This window comes from Elaeis guineensis, chromosome 1, assembly GCF_000442705.2.
Source record: "Elaeis guineensis isolate ETL-2024a chromosome 1, EG11, whole genome shotgun sequence".
Classification (NCBI taxonomy): domain Eukaryota; kingdom Viridiplantae; phylum Streptophyta; class Magnoliopsida; order Arecales; family Arecaceae; genus Elaeis; species Elaeis guineensis.
The window spans coordinates 8,548,600-8,569,357 of NC_025993.2; positions in this window are offsets into that span (position 1 = coordinate 8,548,600).

Consider the following 20,758-nt stretch of genomic DNA (forward strand, 5'->3'; position numbering starts at 1 on the left):
TTCTCCATCCACCACTCGACTCAACACTTTCATCGGATGAGTCATCGACCTGTTCGATATTCATCTCATCCTAACTCCCGACATGCCCGCATGCCAATTTCGGTGATCGTCGTCTCCTTCCCCTCGATGAGCCTTACAAAAGGGGAAGAGGCCACGATCACCATCAAGTTCTTCTGGGAAAGATTCTTCCCCAGGATATTTCTAGCATCCCAAGAGTCTCAATGATGGTTGGATGAATATGACCGTAAGCTGAGGGAGCTTGATCACCATTTAGATCAGCTCTAAATAAATAATCAGGATCCCACCGGCGAGCTCGATATCAGCACCCATTCTCCTTCTCTAGATGGATTCTCAACGAATCAATTTTTAGTCAGTTCAAGATGCTACAGATGGAGCTATATGATGGCTCTATCAATCCGCTCGACCATCTCGAGAGCCATAAGGCTCTCATACTTCTTTAGGAGACATCCGACGTCTTCTCTATATCGTCTTTTTGATTACACTCCAAAAAACTATCCGAACATGATACTCTGGACTTCACTGGAGAGTATCCATTCATTCGAGCAATTTGAACAGCTTTTCGTGGCATACTTCGGCACCAACCGAAGGATGCCACGAACCTTCGAAAGCCTTTTATCCATCAGGCAACAAGATGGAGAATCTCTACGAGACTTTATGGCGCGGTTCAATACTGCCACCTTAGAGGTCCGAGATCTCAATGAATCGATAGCCATAGCGGTCATAAAGCAGGGACTGCGAAGCTTCAGGTTCACCTACTCTCTGGCCAAGATGCTTCCTCGATTCTACATTGAACTCCTTGAGCGCATGTAGAAGTACATCCGCATCGAGGAAGGTGCAACTGATTGGCTCCAATCTGAAGGTAAGGTCAGAAGAAGAAGACGAAGAAGGAAGGAATCTCTATAGGGCCCAACCAAATCCGTGCTGAAAGAAAGGCTCCACCCTTTTAATTGCTTCTCATGCGCTGATTTTTATGGAGATAGAGGGGGAGAGCTACCTTCGATGTCTTTAGTCAATGAAGTCATAGCCGACATCACGAATAGAAAATACTACTATCGGTTTCATCGTGATCACGATCATAATATCGAGCAGTGCATCCAATTGAAAAATGAGATAGAGACCTTAATAAGGCAAAGATATCTTGAAAAATACCGATGGGACTGATCTGTGCAGCTACTTGCTGATCCTCCACCACAGTCGCATCTCATGAAAAAACTCACGTTCAACCTACGACAGGCGTGATCAACATGATCTCGACAGAATCGAGACTTTGGGGGCAGACGACTCAGAAAGCTCCTCCAAATGTCAGAAGGCAAATGACGACATCATTTTCTCTGAGGAAGATCTATGAGGAGTTCAAACTCCTCATAATGACATTATTATTGTATCTATGATAATAACTAATTATGATGTAAAACGTATCTTGTTGATAATGGAAACTTAGCTGATGTGATTTTCTACGTATTGAAAAATATATCCCAAAAGTCAATCGTCAAGCTGTTGACGGTTGAGCAACCTTGTATTGTAATTGATTTGTTAATAAATAAAATATATTTTTGATATTTTATTACAAGTTTTCATCTTCTAATGAACTTTATTGTTGTGATGAAGTCCTTAGGACTATTTAGATTCGATAAAGAGAGGATTTATCGATTAGTCCTTAAAACTGTTCACGACAAATGATAGACTGTTAATAAGGACGACAGCTTCTATCGAGCATAGGTCGCTGTAAGCCATATGGGTTGATTGTCCTCTTAACCAAGGAGTGTGGAGACACTGGTATGGCATACAAGTGAGATATAAGGGTACATCATCATGGAACATGACCAACTTCAGAGCATTCTGCTGTCGAGAATGTCTCTGATGGGATATAGGTATAAGTGTCCCTTAGACCCGAGATCGCCTCAGTGACTTGCAAGCAACTCACTGTGCTTTGGTACTGGACTAACTGAATTTCTAATTCAGTGACGGAAGGCTTCTGGCATAGTCAAGTACTTATGAAGTCAGAGCATGATCGAAATGGGATTGACCACTCCAAGAGTTGGAGAAGAATGAGTCGCTGTATTTCAATTTAGTAAAATCTTGATCAAGATAATCATCAGATGGATTTGATATTTTGAAATACAATGTGAACAACCTGATCAAAGTTGACAGTTAAACTCTGATGTGTCTTATGAGCATTTTGGTCAAGGAGATGAATTATATGAAACTATATCCGTATGGGTTCTAAGGATGTTGTTCTACACATTCGACCTATCCGACCATCGAGTACCATTGCTAGATGGTCACTTCGATTGATATAGAAATTTATTTCTGTACTACTAGCTTAGGTCTAACCTATGAGGTCATACACATTAGAGTTCATGATCCGATCGGATGGTTGATCAACGATTAAGAATCATTCTAGGATTAAACGATCAATACGATTGACATTAAACCTAGTGCAAGTGTTGCAGGAGGATCGATTAGCAATTCGATTGCTAATCGACTTAATTTGATTAAGATAATGGGCTGAGATTAAGTCTAATTGAATATGATTTAATTAGATTTGTTTGGACTTGATTGGATCAAGTCCAATTGATTTATTGGATAATCCAAGTGCAAGAAAAAAACTATCCTAGTTCAATTAAGACTTGGGTCAACCTAATTTCTAATTCGATTAAAAAATTAAATCTAATTTAAATCTAATTTAATTTAATTAATTAAATTTTTAATTAGTTAAGATCTATTTTAATTGGGTTGATTTGGTTTTGGTTTGATTTGGTTTGAGAAACCAGATTGGAACAAGACATGGATTGAATCCAGTAAGACTAGGATTCCACCTAGTGCCAATTTAGCCCCCACGCCCACTCTCTCTTATCCCACGCCCACTCTCTCTTATTTTGTGCAACAAAACTTCTCTCCCAGGTCTTCACACACGTCTAAAACTTTTCTCTCTTTCTCTCTTACATGAAAGTGGTTGTGGATCAAGTCAAAGTAGGAATTAGTTTGGATTTCAAATTCTATAAGATAGAGTTTTAGGAAACTAAAACTCTTTCCTTATGTACTGATTTTATCCAATTTTTTTTGAAATTTTTATGCTTTTATGGCACATAATATACGTCCTTTGCTGGTGGTCCACGCATAAAAAGAAAGAGGGGGCACCCAAGAGTTGGGCGCCCCTTGTCTTGCCATGTTTGGATAATCCTTGACTAGGTATTTGACCTAGACAAGGACTCTATCATATCTCTCTATTTAAAATAAATTTTTCATGAAATTTTATGAAAAAATAGAAAAGAGAGACCTTTGGGGCGTGCAAAAATTAGGAGAAAGAAAGTTGGGGCGTGGAGATACAATAAACACAAGACTAGATGTCTAGGTAAGAGCAAAGAGAAGAAGAAAAGGGTCTTCTTCTAGGATTGCTGTGTGCATCTCTTCCCTTCCTCCATCTTGAGTTTTCTGAGAGTGTCTCAGATCTAAAACTTCTTCTCCTACTTCTCATTTTGGAAAAATTTAATCAAGAAGAAGGAGGCATCTGATCGATCATCGAAGAAGGATCAGCGCAGTACTAGCATACTGTGCTGATTTTCTGGACTGGACTTCTGATCGTGATTCGTGGGCTTGTGTGGATGACTCTTAGAGGCCGGACGTATGTGCAGCTCACAACATCATCCTCAAGCCTGGATCAGTAAAGTTAGAACATCTAACTTGCAAGGTAATAGACCTGATCTATTATATTTTACATACATTAGATGTAGTATAGAAACATGTTGATATGATCAACATGTAGTTCTTGCTCTTTATATTTTAATTTTTATTTAATATCATATAATAATATGTAATAGGATCTTAGATCTAGAGATTTCTATTTTATAAGATAAATTTTAATTTATTTTAGTCTTCCGCTGCCTAATCTTGAAAAAGTTTCAAGATCTAACCCTGAAATCCTAGATCTGGTTCCTTCAATTGGTATCAGAGCCTAGGTTGTTTATTACATGATTATTTATACATGCTTAGATTATTTTTTAGATTTGATCTAATTTATAATCTGATTGTTAAATATGAAATTAAAATTTTTAGATCAATCATGAACTGTAGGTTGTCCTGCTGTAAGGTTTACCTCTTACAGTACAAAGTTGTCCTAGTTCGTGTAGATCTATCTTTAATCATAAATTTGTTAGATGTGATCTAAATTAAATTTATGATTTATTAGATTTAAATAGTGTTTAAATCTAAAATAAATCTCTTTGTTAATGGTTTCGCGCAAAGAACCATCATATATTTGTCTGAAAAATTTACGCAGTTTAAAGTTGAAATTATTTCAATTACATGAACCTGTTTAGATTAGATCTAAAGTAGTTTCATGCTTATTTCACTTGCATTTTGATTGTGAATCAAACATGCAACTTGGTTGGTAGAACCATGTTGTAAAAATATTTTAAAATATGAAAATTATTTTCGAAAAGTCGAACCCTAACCTTAGCCCAAAACTTAATTGAGAATTAAGAAGTTATTTGATTAGGTTCTAGGATTGTGAATTGAAGAACCTAAGACACAAACCGTAATACATTGGGTTAATGGGTTAGTGGGAATTAGGTCCATTAATTGGGTTAGACCTAAGGTTAGATTAAAGATGGACTTAATTAGAGAATTGCCTAAATCTAATCAATTATTGTCTTAGATTAGGTCAAGGATTCTCTAGATCAATTATAATAGTTGTAGTTGGTCAAGTCCATGTCTTTAACGAGAACCAAATAGACTTGATTCTTGGCTAAGCGGTCTAGCACGAACTGTTAGGTTGATCTAATCGAAACTAATTAAACAGTTGGTGTCTAAGGTAAATCAGATCAGTGGTTTTTAATTGGCAGCCCGTTTACCTGCCATTTCTAATGGTGTCTAAGGCAAGCTTTGGCAGATCCTCCCACCGATCGAACTTACCTGGTCTCTTGGTGAAATTATGTTTTGATCGGATCACTTGATTATTCGAGCTGACCCATGTCAGCTAGGTAAATTAGTGTGACTGATTTAGGTGCTCCTAGACCAGCCCTTTTAATGGTCTCCCTTAAGCTGACTTGGTGAAGCTAGTGGGAGGATCATGATAAGCTGGTTCATCTGACTTCCTCCTCTAAATCAATTAAATCTTCTAAAATTATTAGGTCCTTAAAATGAAATAGTTATGGTGATAACTAGATCATAGCTCCCATTAAGTGGATGATAATGGGTCCATCAGTTGGATAATCATTGGAGGCCAAAAGGCCTGGTGCTTATCGACTGATGGAATTGTCATTCATAATATGATTTCTTGACTGCATCTTTCTAAATGATGGTTAGATTAGCCAACCAAAGTTAGGCCTAATCATTCATTGGCTAAATGGGCCAAGTATGGTCATGTTAATGGTTGGACCTAACCAGACCTTTTCAGTGGAGGCCAAAGCCTACTGATTAGGGACTGAGGCAAAATTAAATTACTAAAAATTATTTAGAAAATAATTGATTATAAACCTATCCTTAGATGTATATGGGTTGGCCAACCAAAGTTGGGCTTGTGTGCAGTCTAAGTGGATTCTAGTATCCACTTAGAAATTAGGGTAATTCCTCGAATTGGAGGTAGAGGCTATCAATTCGAATAAAATAGTGGAAGAAACCTTTTGATTAAAGTCCAAATTTTTAGGTTTAATGAATCAATTACTAATTAGGTTATGTTTTTTCTTTGTGCAGATATGGCCACTTCCCTATCGCTCCGATCATTGTTGGACAATGATAACTTGGTGGGACCCAACTTTGGTAGCTGGTATTGAAAGTTGAAGATAGTCTTGGAGCATGAACGGATCCTATATATGATAACGGATCCTGCACTGAGGAGCCAACTACCAATGCACGTGAAACAGTCAAGATACTTACCAGAAGTGGCTCAATGACCAACCATGGTGCGCTGCATCATGCTGGCTACTATGAGCAACGAGTTCAGTCGCAGATTTGAGACGACCCAGCCAAAGGACATGCTTCAAGTATTGAAGGATGCTTTGGCACACCCGATGACGTGAGAGGCACAAGACTAGTTGTGCCATCTTCAACGTCAAAATGTGGGATGGTGCCTCTGTCACTGATCATGTATTGTACATGATCGAGCTGATGGAGCGTTTGAGCAACCTCGACTTTTCCTTGCATGAGCAGCTTGGGAAAGATGCAATACTGAACTCACTGTCCAAGTCTTATCTCCCATTCCTCACTCATTATAGAATGTCAATGCCTGAAGTAAACTACCAGGGTTACTGGGGTTGCTTCAGAACTTTGAGAAGGATCACCAACTCCACAAGGAGTCGGTGAACTTAGTGGGAGGTTCATCTTCTGGTTCTCGATCCTTTAAAAAAGGGAAGAAGAACAAAAAGAAGAAAGTGAAGAAGGTGCAAGTTCAGGCTGGGACATCTGTGCAGGGCCAAACCAGAAAGATCAAGCCTGATAAGAGTCAAGCTGAATGCTTCTTTTGCAAGAAGCGGGGGCACTGGAAGAGGAACTGTCCTCAGTACATTGCCTCTCTGAACCCGAACAGGCAGAGAAAGAAGCAAGCTATTGCTGGACAAGGTATTTATATGATAACTCCTTGTAATTTCTCTATTTGTGATATAACTGACTGGGTATTGGATATCGGTGCCCTTACATATTTGCAATTCGTTGCAGGGGTTGTAGGTCAGTAGGAGATTCGAGCAAAGCGAGAGGTTCATGAACGTTGGAGATGGAAGACCAGTTTCAATTCTAGCATTAGGAATCTTAAACTTATATTTGAGTCCCATACCGTTGTTCTTAATGATTGTCATTTCTGTCCAAATTTTTTTTAAATATTATTTCTGTAGGCCTTCTGACCAAAAATAATTATGAAATTTCAATAAAGAAAAAGTTTGTAATATCATTATGAATGGTGTTACTATATTTTGTGAACATTTGAACAATGGTGTGTATATGTTATCACAATCTGTTAACGTAGTCTATTCTATTGGCAAGCACCCTAGATTAGATAATGTATCAGATATCTACTTATGGCACTGTAGGCTAGGTCATATAAACAAGAACAGGATAAACAGATTGACTCAAGAGAAAATTCTCGAAGTCAATGATCGTGAATCACTTCCAACCTGTGAGTCCTATCTTGGTAAAATGACCAAGTCACCTTTTACTGAAAAAGATGAGAGAGCTACTGAGCTCTTAGGCTTAGTACATACTGATGTATTGGGCCATGAGCACAAGTGCTAGAGGTGGATATTTCTACTTCATCACTTTCACGGATGATCTATCCAGATATGGATATTCTATCTGATGAAACATAAGTCGGATTCATTTGAAATATTCAAACGATTCGAAGTAAAGTAGAAAAATAAATTGGGAAGAGTATTAAAACTCTTCGGTCTGATCGAGGAGGAGAATACTTTCTGGTGAGTTTCTCACATATCTAGGAGAGAATGAGATTTCTCTCAATGGACTCCTCCAAAAACCACAGCATAACGGTGTGTCTGAAAGGAGAAATCGACTCTGTTAGACATAGTCCGATCCATGATGGGTTTTGCCAACTTACCGATATCCTTTTAGGGATATGCACTCGAATCGACCTGTTATCTGTTAAATAGGGTTTCAAGTAAGTCTGTAATTAAGACTCCATATGAGATATGGACAGGGCGTAAGCCAGCACTTTCACACCTTAGGGTCTGGGGGTGCCCGACCTATGTCAAACGGTTAGTTACAGTTAAACTTGGACCTAGGTCTGACAAATGCACATTCATAGGATACCCCAAAGAGATCAAAGAATATTTTTTCTATCATGCTGATGAACAAAAGGTGTTCGTTAGCCTTAAGGCAATCTTTTTAGAAAAGGAGTTCCTTGGTGAAGGAACTGTTGCCTCTAATGTTGAACTTGATGAAGTTCAACAGGTAGAAGGACCGACACCAATAGCTGAACCTGAGTCAGATTTGATTAGATCAGATCTGGAGCCCAATATACCTGCACCATTAAAGTGATCCGATAGAGTACCGCATCAGCCAGACAAATACTATGATTTTTTGATCCGAAATGGTGATCCCATCGAACTCGATGAGAACGATGAGGATCCGATCACCTATATGGATGCAATGCAGAGACCTGATTCTGAGAAATGGCTTGAAGCCATGAAATCCAAAATGGAGTCCATAAAGGTCAACGATGTATGGACATTAGTTGACCCACCTGAAGGAGTTAAATCCATTGGGTGTAAATAGGTCTTCAAAAGGAAGAGGGGTGCAGATAGAAAGGTGGAGATCTATAAAACCGTCTGATTGTCAAAGGTATTGTCAACGTTATGGTATTGACTATGATGAGACGTTCTCCTCTGTGGCAATGCTCAAATCCATTCGGATAATACTTGCAATAGCTGCCCATCTGGATTATGAGATCTGGCAGATGGATGTAAAGACAGCTTTCCTGAATGGAGAGCTGACCGAAGAGGTGTATATGATACAATCTGAGGGGTTTACATCCACAGATGAGTCCAAGGTATGTAAACTTCAGAGATCCATTTATGGATTGAAGCAAGCTTCTCGGAGTTGGAACATGCATTTTGATAAGGTGATCAAAACATATGACTTCGTTAAGAACGGAGAAGAGCCCTGTATTTATAAATGGACAAATGGTCCAGTTGTGGTATTCCTTGTCTTGTACGTGGATGACATTGTCTTAATTGGGAATGACATCCCCGCACTACAGGGAATAAAAGTTTGGTTGTCATCACAGTTCTCCATGAAGGACTTGGGTGAAGCATCCTACATCCTAGGGATAAAATCTATAGGGATAGATCTAAAAGGATACTTGTGTTATTCCAGTTCACGTACTAGATACTGTGCTGAAGAGGTTCAGCATGAGAATTCCAAGAAGGACTATCTACCGATAGGCCATGAAATTTTTCTCTCTAAGAAGAATTGTCCGATAACTCCTGAAGAGAGAGCGTATGAGTAGAGTCCCATATGCTTCAGTCGTGGATCTATCATGTACGCCATGACATGTACAAAGCCAGATGTGGCATACTCACTAGGAGTAGTGAGTAGATACCAATCTGATCCTGGAGAAAATCACTGGAAAGTGATTAAAGCCATCCTTAGTATTTGAGAAATACTAAGGACCAATGATTGGTTTATGACGAGTCAGATCTGAAACTTGTGGGGTTCACAAACTCCAGCTTCCAATCTGACCATGATAACAGTAGAAGCATGTCGGGTTATATCTTTACTCTGAATGGTGGAGCCATCTACTGGAAGAGCTCCAAGCAGCATACTGTGACAAACTCTGTTTGTGAGATGGAGTACATCGCAGCATCGGATGCCACGAAGGAAGCTGTGTGGCTGAAAAAATTCATCACCGAGCTCGAGTAGCACCCTCCCTCGATGGTCCGGTCCTGCTCTACTGCGACAGCACTGGTACCATAGCTCAGGCGAAGGAATCCAAAGCACACCAGCAGACGAAGCACATTTTGTGCGCTTCCATCTGATCTGAAAAATCATCGATCGAGTGATGTCGACCTTCAGAAGATCGACAAAAATGAGAACCTGGCCGACCCTTTCACTAAAGCCCTAGCGATAAAGAGTTCGACAACCACAAGTCGAAGATGTGTATTAGATATTCTGTCGAGTGGCTTTAGGACAAATGGAGTTGTTGGAAAATATATCCCAAAAGCCAATCATCAAGCTGTTGACGGTTGAGCAACCTTGTATTGTAATTGATTTGTTAATAAATAAAATATATTTTTGACATTTTCATCATAAGTTTTCATCTTCTAATGAACTCCGTTGTTGTGATGAAATCCTTAGGACTATTTGATTCGATAAAGAGAGGATTTATTGATTAGTCCTTAAAACTGTTCACGACCAAATGATAAGCTGTTAATAAGGACGACAGCTTCTATCGAGCATAGGTCGCTGCAGGCCATATGGGTTGGTTGTCCTCTTAACCAAGGAGTGTGGAGATACTGGTATGGCATACAGGTGAGATGTAAGGGTACATCATCATGGAACGTGACTAACTTCAAAGCATTCTACTGTCGAGAATGTCTCTGATGGGATATAGGTATAAGTGTCCCTTAGATCTGAGATCGCCTCAGTGACTTGCAAGCAACTCACTGTGCTTTGGTACTAGACTAACTGAATTTTTAATTCAATGATGGAAGGCTTCTGGCACAGTCAAGTACTTGCGAAGTCAGAGTGTGATTGAGATGGGATTGACCACTCCAAGAGCTGGAAAAGAATGAGTCGCTGTATTTCAATTTAGCAAAACCTTGGTCAGGATAATCCATCAGATGGATTTGATATTTTGAAATACAATGTGGACAACCTTATCAGAGTTGACATTTGAACTCTGAGGTGTCCTATGAGCATTTTGATCAAGGCAATGAATTATATGAAAACTATATCCGTATGGATTCTAAGGATGTTGTTCTACACATTCGACCTATCCGATCGTCGGGTACCATTGTTAGATGATCACTTCGATTGGTACAGAAATTTATTCTTGTACTTTCGACTTAGGTTCGGACCTATGAGGCACAACATTAGAGTTTACGATCCGATCGGATGGTTGATCAACGATTAAGAATCGTTCTAGGATTAAACGATCAATATGATTGACATTTTACCTAGTGCAAGTGTTACAGGAGGATCGATTAGCAATTCAATTGCTAATCGACTTAATTTGATTAAGCCAATGGACTGAGATTAAGTTAATTGAATATGATTTAATTAGATTTAGTTTGGGCTTGATTGGATCAAGTCTAATTGGTTTATTGGATAAGCCAAGTGCAAGAAAAAATTAGTCCTAGTTCAATTAGGACTTGGATCAACCTAATTTCTAATTTGATTAAAAAATTAAATTAGATTTAAATCTAATTTAATCTGATTAAATTAGATTCTTAATTGGATTAAGACCTATTTTAATTGGATTGATTTGATTTTGATTTGATTTGGTTTGAGAAATCAGATTGGAACAAGACATAGATTGAATCCTAGTAAGACTAGGATTCCATCTTGCGCCAATTTAGCCCCACACCCACTCTCTCTTATCCCATGCCTACACTCTCTTATTTTGTGTGACAAAACTTCTCTCTCAAGTCTTCACACATGCCCAAAACTTTTCTCTCTTTCCCTCTTATATGGAAAGTGGTTGTGGATCAAGTCAAAGTAGAATTATTTTGGATTTCAAATTCTATGAAATAGAGTTTTAGGAAACCAAAACTCTTTCTCATGGCACTGATTTTATCCAAATTTTTTTTGAGATTTTTGTGGCTTTTATGGCACATAATATGCGTCCTTTGCTGGTGGTCCATGCATAAAAAGAAAGAGGGGGCCCAAGAGTTAGGCGCCCCTTGTCTTGCCATGTTTGGATAATCTTGACTAGGTATTTGACCTAGACAAGGACTCTATCACATCTCTCTATTTAAAATAATTTTTTTTATGAAATTTTCATAAAAATATAGAAAAGAGAGGCCTTTAGGGTGTGCAAAAATCAGGGAGAAAGAAGGTTGGGGCATGGAGATACAATAGACACAAGACTAGATGTCTAGGTGAGAGCAAAGAGAAGAAAAAAGGGTCTTCTTCTAGGGTTGCTGTGTGCACCTCTTCCTTCCTCCATCTTGAGTTTTCTGAGAGTATCTTAGATCTAAAACTCCTTCTCCTATATCTCATCTTTGGAAGAGTCTTAATCAAGAAGAAAGAGGCATCTAATCGACCATCGAAGAAGAATCAGCGCAGTACTAGCATACTGTGCTGATTTTCTGGATCAGGACTTCTGATCGTGATTCGTGGGCTCGTGTGGATGACTCTTAGAGGCCGACGCATGTGCGGCTCACAACATCATCCTCAAGTCCGGATCAATAAAGTTAGAACATCTAACTTACAAGGTAATAGACCTGATCTATTATATTTTACATACATTAGATGTAGTATAGAAACATGTTGATATGATCAACATGTAGTTCTTGCTCTTTATATTTTAATTTTTGATTTAATATCATGTAATAATCATGTAATAAGATCTTAGATCTTGGGATTCTCTAGTTTTATAAGATAAATTTTGATTTATTTTAGTCTTCCGCTGCCTGATCTTGAAAAATTTCAAGATCTAACCCTGAAACCCTAGATTTGGTTCCTTCACTACGATGCTTTCTCCAAAATGCGACTTTTTACTAACAAACTAAAATCAGTCAACATACCTTTAATTGGGTTCACTGACGACTCGATCAAGGTAGAAGAGGAGATGGAACTTTCTGTTACTGTTGGGCAACCATCTCGGCAATCGACCGTGCGACTCAACTTTCTCGTGATCCGAGTCCCTTCTGCCTGTAATATTATTTTGGGATGACTCAAACTAAATATGCTCTGAGCAATTGTCTCAACATACCACTTACTCATGCGCTTTCCGATGAGAAATGGGACTGGTGAAATGAGGGGAGATCAACAGTTGGTCCGATAATGTTACTTAACTATAATCAAAGAAAAGAAACTAACTGAAGCTCTTCTCATTGACGGACTGGACCAGGAGAAGAAGAAAGTCAAGAAAAACCCGCAGAACAACTCATCTCGATACCCCTTAACATCGAAGATCCGACTAAAACCATCCAGGTCGGATCTTCATTAAGCGACGAACTGTGGGAGAAATTTATCATCTTTCTGAGGAAGAATTTGGATGTCTTCGTCTGGTCTGCCTCAACATGCCAGACATCCCTCCTGATGTGATTGTCTACCGACTAAATATCGACGTCAAGCACAAGTCGATGAGACAAAAGAAAAGAAGTTTCGCACCCGAGCGATAGAAGACTATCGACGAAGAAGTCGACAAATTACTGGTAGCCGACTTTATTTGTGAGGCAACCTATCTAGATTGGCTCGTGAACATCGTGATGGTTAAGAAAGCTAATGACAAATGACGGATATGCATCAACTACACCGATTTGAATAAATCTTATCCTAAGGACAGCTTTCACTTTCTTGAATTGATCAACTAATAGACACTATGTCAGGCCATCAGCTACTCAATTTTATGGATGTCTTTTCTGACTACAATCAAAATTTGGATAGCATCTGAAGATGAGGAGAAGATGGCATTTATTACTGACAAAGGCTTGTACATTACAAAATCATGCATTTCGATCTAAAAAATATCAGGGCTACATATCAAAAGCTGGTCAACAAAGTTTTCAAAAACTAGATCGATCGTACCATGGAGGTCTACGTTGACAATATGCTCATAAAGAGCAATGAAGCTTCTCTCCATATCGACGACTTGATAGAAGCTTTCAATGCCTTGAGGAGACATCAGATAAAACTAACACTTTCACTTCGAAAAAGTTTCTTGATTTCATGGTGATAAGGTAGGCATTGAGGCCAACCTTGGGAAGATCAAGACCATTCTTGACATGAAACCTCCGACTTCTTGACGAGATATTCAAAAGTTTGCAGGATGCATTGCATTAAGTTGATTCATCTCCAAATCTACAGAACGATGGCTCTCCTCTTCAAAATCCTCAGGCAGATGAAAAACTTCACTTGGACGGAAGAGTGGCAGAAGACTTTCAACGATTTGAAGCAATACGTAAACTCTCCTCCATTTCTGAAAAAGCCAAATATCGATGATGAACTATTTATGTATTTGACTAGACTTCTAAAGCTGTCAGCTTAGTTCTGATCTGAGAAGAAAATAAAGTACAAAAATCCATCTACTATATAAGTCGGGTGCTACACAGGGCCAAAATAAGATACTCTCAAATCAAAAGTTAGTCTTCACAATCATTATGACTATTCGGCGACTACGACCTTATTTTCAAACACACTCAATAAAAATTATGACCGATCTTCTCTTGAGAACTCTACTTCAACGGTCAGATACTTTAGAGAGAATGGCAAATGGGTGATCGAACTTAGTAAGTTCGATCTTTCTTATATTTTTCGATCCTTGACGAAAGCTCAAATACTTGCTGATTTTATTGTCGAATGTATGTCAATCGATAATAGTCAAGTCAAGGATCAACCCCACTAAGAGACTTCGGAGCCAGCATGGATTCTACATGTGGATGGAGCTTCAAACGTCCAAGGATGCAGCATGGATCTCATTTTAACTAACATTAATGGAATGGTGACTGAGTATTCACTTCGATTTGATTTCAAAGCTTCGAACAATCAAGCTCAGTATGAAGCTCTAATAGTCAGATTGAAGATAACTAAAGATCTCGATGTAAAATGCCTAAAGATTTTTACCGACTCGCAACTGATCGTCAGACAATCTCGAGGAGAGTATGAAGCCCAAGATCATGTTCTTCTCAAGTATCTCTAGAAACTTAGATCTCTGCAAGCAAATTTCAATTATTTTGAGATTTTTCACATCCCCCACTTAAAAGATGCCTGAGCTGATTCTTTGTCCCGACTCGCTACATCTGACTACGGTGAGTTGGAAAGGATCTTCATCGAGCATCTTGAAAATTCAAGCATCGACTCCGAAGGAGTGCACCAAGTCCAAATCGATCATGAACCGAGCTGGATTGACCTGTTAGTCGAATTTTTGACTAATGGAACTTGTCAGGTGATTATCTGAGGCACGTCGAATGAAAGATTGACAGCTCAGTATATAATCATCAACGATCAGCTTTATCAAAGATCGACGTCTTTGCTTTTGCTCAAGTGTCTTCAACCTTCTGAAGCTGACTATACTCTTCGGAAGGTATACAAAGGCATTTGTGGCAATCGCTTGGGAGACAAATCGCTATTCTACAAAATTCTCCGATACGAATATTATTGGCTGACCATACAAAAAGATGCTGCCAACTTAGTGCAGAAGTGCGATCAGTATCAAAGGTTTGCCAATTTCAGAGACTTCCATCAAGTCATCTTACAATCATTTCAGTACCTTGGCCATTTGATCAATGGGGAGTTGATATACTCGATCTTTTTTCACCTATCAGTGGGCAAAGAAGGTTCATCATCGTAGCCATCGACTACTTCATCAAGTGGGTAGAGGCTGAACTACTGGCACAAATAACAAAATGAAAAACTACCAACTTTCTATGAAAATCTATCATCTGCCGATTTGGTCTATCCCGAATAATTATCACTGACAACGGCCAACAACTCAACAATGTTAAGTTTGAAGAGTTTTGTGCGAAGTATCATATCATCCATAAAATCACTTCAGTTAGACACCCATAATCTAATGGAGAAGCTGAGGTGACCAATAGGACAATACTATAAGACCTAAAGACAAGAATCGGCCAGACTAAAAGAAATTGGGCCAACAAACTCTACAGTGTCTTATGGTCTTATCGAACAACTCTTCGGATTTCGATCGGAGAGATTCTTTTCAAATTGACATTCAAGATAGAAGCCATAATCCTGATAGAAATCGATCTACCTTCAACTCGAATGGAGCATTACGACAAACTGATCAAATCAGACAAGTGATGGGGTGATTTGAACTTGCTCGACGAAACTCGGAGATAAGCTCAACTAAGGATGGCATCCTATCAACAAAGGATAGTCTAGTATCATAATTTTTGGGGCAAATCCAAAATTTTTCGAGTGGAAGATTTAGTCCTTAGAAGAGTCGAAGTTTCCAAACCGATCGAGCAAGAAAAATTATCTCCAAATTGAGAGGGTTCCTATAAAATTTTGACAGTTCACGATCAGAGGCGTATAAAATTGAGAATTTAGATGGCACAAAAATTTTTTGAACCTGAAATGTCGAAAATCTATGGATGTACTACCAGTAAGAACACCTTATAAATTAAAGGTTTTTTTCTATGATTTTGTGTCGAATAGTTCAAATATAGTTTAAATACTTGATAATTATCAAACAACTTGATCGTTGACATCTGACCAAACAATTGCACCATCGGCTAGTACCTGACGAAATGTTATTCAGCTGACACCCGATTGATAGAAGAATAAAATAATAAGCGTAGGGTCCAGCTACTGTAAGTGTATCAGCTACAGCCTAAGGGCCTAATCATATAAGCTATGGTATGCATGCAAGCCAAAACGGATAAAAATGTAGTTAGTCGGCTTGCACCCGATTGACTAAGGATCGATTAATCCGAAATAAATTAGAAAAATTCTCTTAATCGACTAAGTTTCGATTCAATGGAGCAATTTACGATGAATTGATCTATGACTTGAATCTGATAAAGTTCATCTACAAAAATCGACTATGTGATTTAGAAATTTTTTATGTCTATCTACTCGGTTGTGAACTATTCGATTGTGAGTTTGCAGCTTCATACGGACTATCTTATTGAGTCTTGCCGACTATTTAGTCATTTTATAGAAATAAGTAAAGAAGGAAAAATGTGCAAACATTCAAGTCGGAATTAAACAAGCCGAAAAAGCAAAAGAAGATCATTTCATTGGAAAAGGAGTTCATTACAAAGATGAGAAAAATAAAAAGTACAAGGCAGAAAAAACAAAAAGAGCCTAAAAAGGTGGAGGATGGTCTTCTATGGCGTCCGCCTCCCCATCACACTTTGAATCTCTCTCGTCTGAAAGATTATCCGATCGCAACCCGCTCAGATCCAACTGGGGCTGCAGTCGGCTAATGGCCTTCTTGCAATCCTCAAATCCGATTTGGTATGCATCCGCAGAGCCTTCGGCGAGCTCATCCTCATACTCCTTGGACTCTCAAAATTTGATCCGAGCTCGAGAAGCTGCATCCTGGGCTCGAGTTCTGCTATCGATAGTTTGTCCTTCAGCTCTTGGATAGACTTTTCGACTTTCTATCGTTTGATCCTTTCCTCGTTGAGGGCAGATTCTACCAACTCCATTTCCTTCTGATAGTCGGCTCTCATTTTTTGAACTCCTCCTTGACCTTCTGCTGGGTCTGCAATGACACCAACTCGGCCTCCAGCAGAGTGATCTTCTCTTGATATTTCTTCTCTCGCTCCTCGACAACGTAGAAAAATTCCTCGGTGACTTCGGCCCAGCATTTGCAGTCTAGATCTTGTCTTCAAGTTAGGAGTTGAGTCCACAAAGGCGATCAACTCCTCATACACAATCATTGTATCATGTGCCAACTGCAAAAGAAAAAAATCAAAAAGTTGGTTAAGTCATTTGTTCGAACAATAACTATTCAGAAAAAGAATTGTTGATTCAATTCTGAAGAAGAATGGTCAAAGACTTATCGACAATAATGAAGCGTAGGAGCCGAGAGAATCTCCACGACTGGGCAGGCCTTTCTAACTTCCCAGTCGATAGACAGCATCACCATCTTTATCAACTCTTCAGTGAGTCGACGATCTTGGATTGCTTGGTCGATGGTCTTGATGTGCATCCCAAGAGTGATAGTGGCCTCCCTAGAAGAAGAATCTGTACCATAGTCGGTGGTGAAGGCTAGGGGCATCGGAGCCTTCCCCTTGTCAGCATCCCCCCGATCAGGTACTCGATCGCTATCCATTCTGGCTTGGGCAGGCAGGGCTTGGACCGTGCTAGTTGGCCTGTCAGGGCCTCGATGACGATGACGTCTTCATCGGTAGGGACTACTTCGACAAGAGGCGGTAGCGAAGGTTGCTCCGGTGGTGGTCGGCGCCGTGATGGTGGCTGTGTACTCCTCGGCACCTAAGGAGGGGATCTTTCTCTTGGTTTCTTCGACAGTCGAGAAGGTCTGCCAAGCTTGGATCTTGACTTCTTCCTAACAGCACGACAAAGGGATTCGGCCAAGACCCTCATGCCTACAAAACAATAACAAAAAATGAGTTAGTCTACAAGAAAGAGAATAGAACTACAAGGATCTACGAAAGAAAAACTACCCAAGTGGCTAGTCGGGCTTATCCCAACATCGTACAATGATTGCTTCATGAGAAGCTCCCGCTGTGGGGGAATCTGGATGCCGAATAGTCGATCGTATAGTTTTCAATCTTCTTCCAAGACCACGTCATTTTTGTTCGGCGAAAGACTATGAGTGGTCCAGAGCCAATTAAAACCCCAGGGGTGGTCGGCAACTATAAAGAAAAACTTATTCTTTCATCCATAGATGGAAGAGGAAAGCCCGATGATAAACTAATGTTTAGACCAGGGATCGAAGAACAACCACCTTCATTCTTGAGGATGTCTCTTCAACATAAAAAGAGTCCGAAAGAGTGAAATTTCATGGGTCAAATCGAAGAAGATGACGAAGAAGATGACAAAGAAGATAAAATCCTGAGAAAATTAGAGGTGAGTTGGGCAAGAACTACATCATACAAGTCAAAAATATTGACGAAAAAGGATGAAAAGAGAATCAAAGTTCCGAACGGAGGAACTCCTCATAGACGGCAATGTAGCCGTTAGGAGGATGAACAATCCAACCTTCTTCGCTGGGTGCCATCAGCCGATGCCGACTAGGGATATGATAATGATACTTTAGCCATTCAATATCGACCTCTGACAATTTGGACCTCTCAACAAGAGACTCGAAAAGATTCTCAGGAACCGACTGTTCATCCGACTCTTCAGGATCAGAATGATCCTGCCCAGAAGATGCATCTCCAGGATTGCATCTCCAGGATCATTCTGAGGAACTTCCTTAGTCTCCCTTCGTATAATTAGAGTCTAAGAACTTTGGTCTCCACCATATTTTTCATCTCCGATCTCTTATAAAGTTAAGACAAAAATAAAAAAGGAAGAAACCCAAAGAAAGGGGGAGAAAGAGGTTTAACCTTCAGGAAGAACCGACAATAATGAAGAACCGACGATGATGAAGGATCGATGATGAAGACCGATGAGGAAGGAGATGTTCGACGGTGATGGAGCCTAAACCACCCAAGGATCCTAAACTCTACTGAAAGATGAAGGTTCAGGGACTGGGGAACAAGGGCACTGGAATCGGAAGAAAGGCTAGAGGGGAGATGACCCTATTTATAGACTCCTTCGACGGTCATAATTGATGCAGGGAACTGTGATGTCCTTGGAGATTTTGACACATGGCAAAAATCTCAGCCAATCATCATTCCTATTTTTCAATGCACCACCATTGAGATCGTGCCAAATCAACTAGATCCGTGTGATCACAAGTCAAGCTAATGGACAATTGACACATGGACGATTCGGGTTGCTCAGCAAATTATTATTTAGCCATCCGATCTTCCGCAATCATTATGGAATATCGCCTTGAGTGATTCGCGGCATTCATTGCCGCATGATCTGTGATGTGACAGAGCCATTGTACGTTTTACAAAATGATAAAGCAACGACTCATATCTTGAAACAACAGGATGGCGACATACGGCTTTCGGGGCAGCATTAAATGAAAAACTATCAGATAAAACAACTCGAATTTGCATGACAATTTAACTCCTTCACGCGATTAAGGTTGAATAATCAGACTCAGGAGTTAGAGAGCAAGTGTTATGGTAGATCCTCGTCACTTAGCCGACTAGCTTCTTCCTCGCCTCCCAACCAACCAAGTGTGCTACTATTGATTTTTTCTCATCTCTGTACCGGCTAAGTTTGCTATGATTTAGCCCAACTTAGATCAACGAGCCTGGACCTAATCGACATTCGTTCGATTAAGAGCGATGGACATAATCAAGTCAGCGCCTAACCGACTTAGTTCGACATGCAATCTATGACTAGCTAATGATATTTGGCATCTAGCTAACTACTTCCTTGATTCTATATTGACTATCTGAATCGATGATGGTTATTTGATATGGGTATAACTACACACAAATGTGTAGTATAATTGTCACCCATGAGAGGCCTAATACTCGACCTTAATGGCAGTTAATGAAATAACCACCTACTAAATACCATAACTCCCATATTTTGAACATTTAGGGATGAGGGTTACACGGTAACTGCATCACCTACCCTATAAATATCAGTAAGCAATGGGAGATCTGGTAAGCTTTCTTAAGATAAGCTTTCGCTCTCAATTTTGGCCTCTGGCTATTTTTTTTCTCCGCTAACTTAAGCATCGGAGGGTCCTCCGTCGGATAACTTTCAATAAGTGAACTTTTTTTACAGGTTCCTATCGTTCACCGTTCAGGTGCAACAGCTCGGCTCCCGACCGACTATTTCACTGGAGATAGGCTGCAACAATAACCAACCGCATGTCGTTAAAATTATGTACAAGCATTTCGTCTACACACATGCTCCACATAATTATAAAAATTATTTACAACCATGACCCAGGTATCCCAATTGGAGAGAGAGTTTGAAAGTGAGGCCCGTTTGGTTGGATGTAATCTGGCGTGGAAAAATAATTTTCATGTCAGATTATCATATTTGGTATGAAAAAGGGAAGAAAGAGATAGTAAAAAAGTTGGAAGGCCCATGCTTATTTTTCGGAAGAGAAGATAAAATAAATACTATGAAAGATTGATATTTGATAAATTCTTAAGTAGCAGTAATCCATACTTGACAAAATACCTCCAATAAGACTGCATATGTAATTATTGAATTTGTTTAGATGTCTTTCTAAATTCATTCAATAAAGAACTTTTATAAAAAAAATTAAGATGAAGATGTTATTATGTAAAGGGCTATATAATTATAGTCATTACATAAAAATTAATTGGAGATAACAATACTATCTTAGCATTAAAAAATATATTTTACGTTGAAGAATATATTTGTATATTTGATCATATTTTTATATAGATTTATCTTCAACTCCAATCAAATGTAGTAATTTTTTTTCAGTATCATTTTTCGAAGTAATTTTTTCATCAATCAAATATAATAAAAAATTATTTTTTTCATAATAATTTTTTAAAATAAATAATTTTTAAAATTA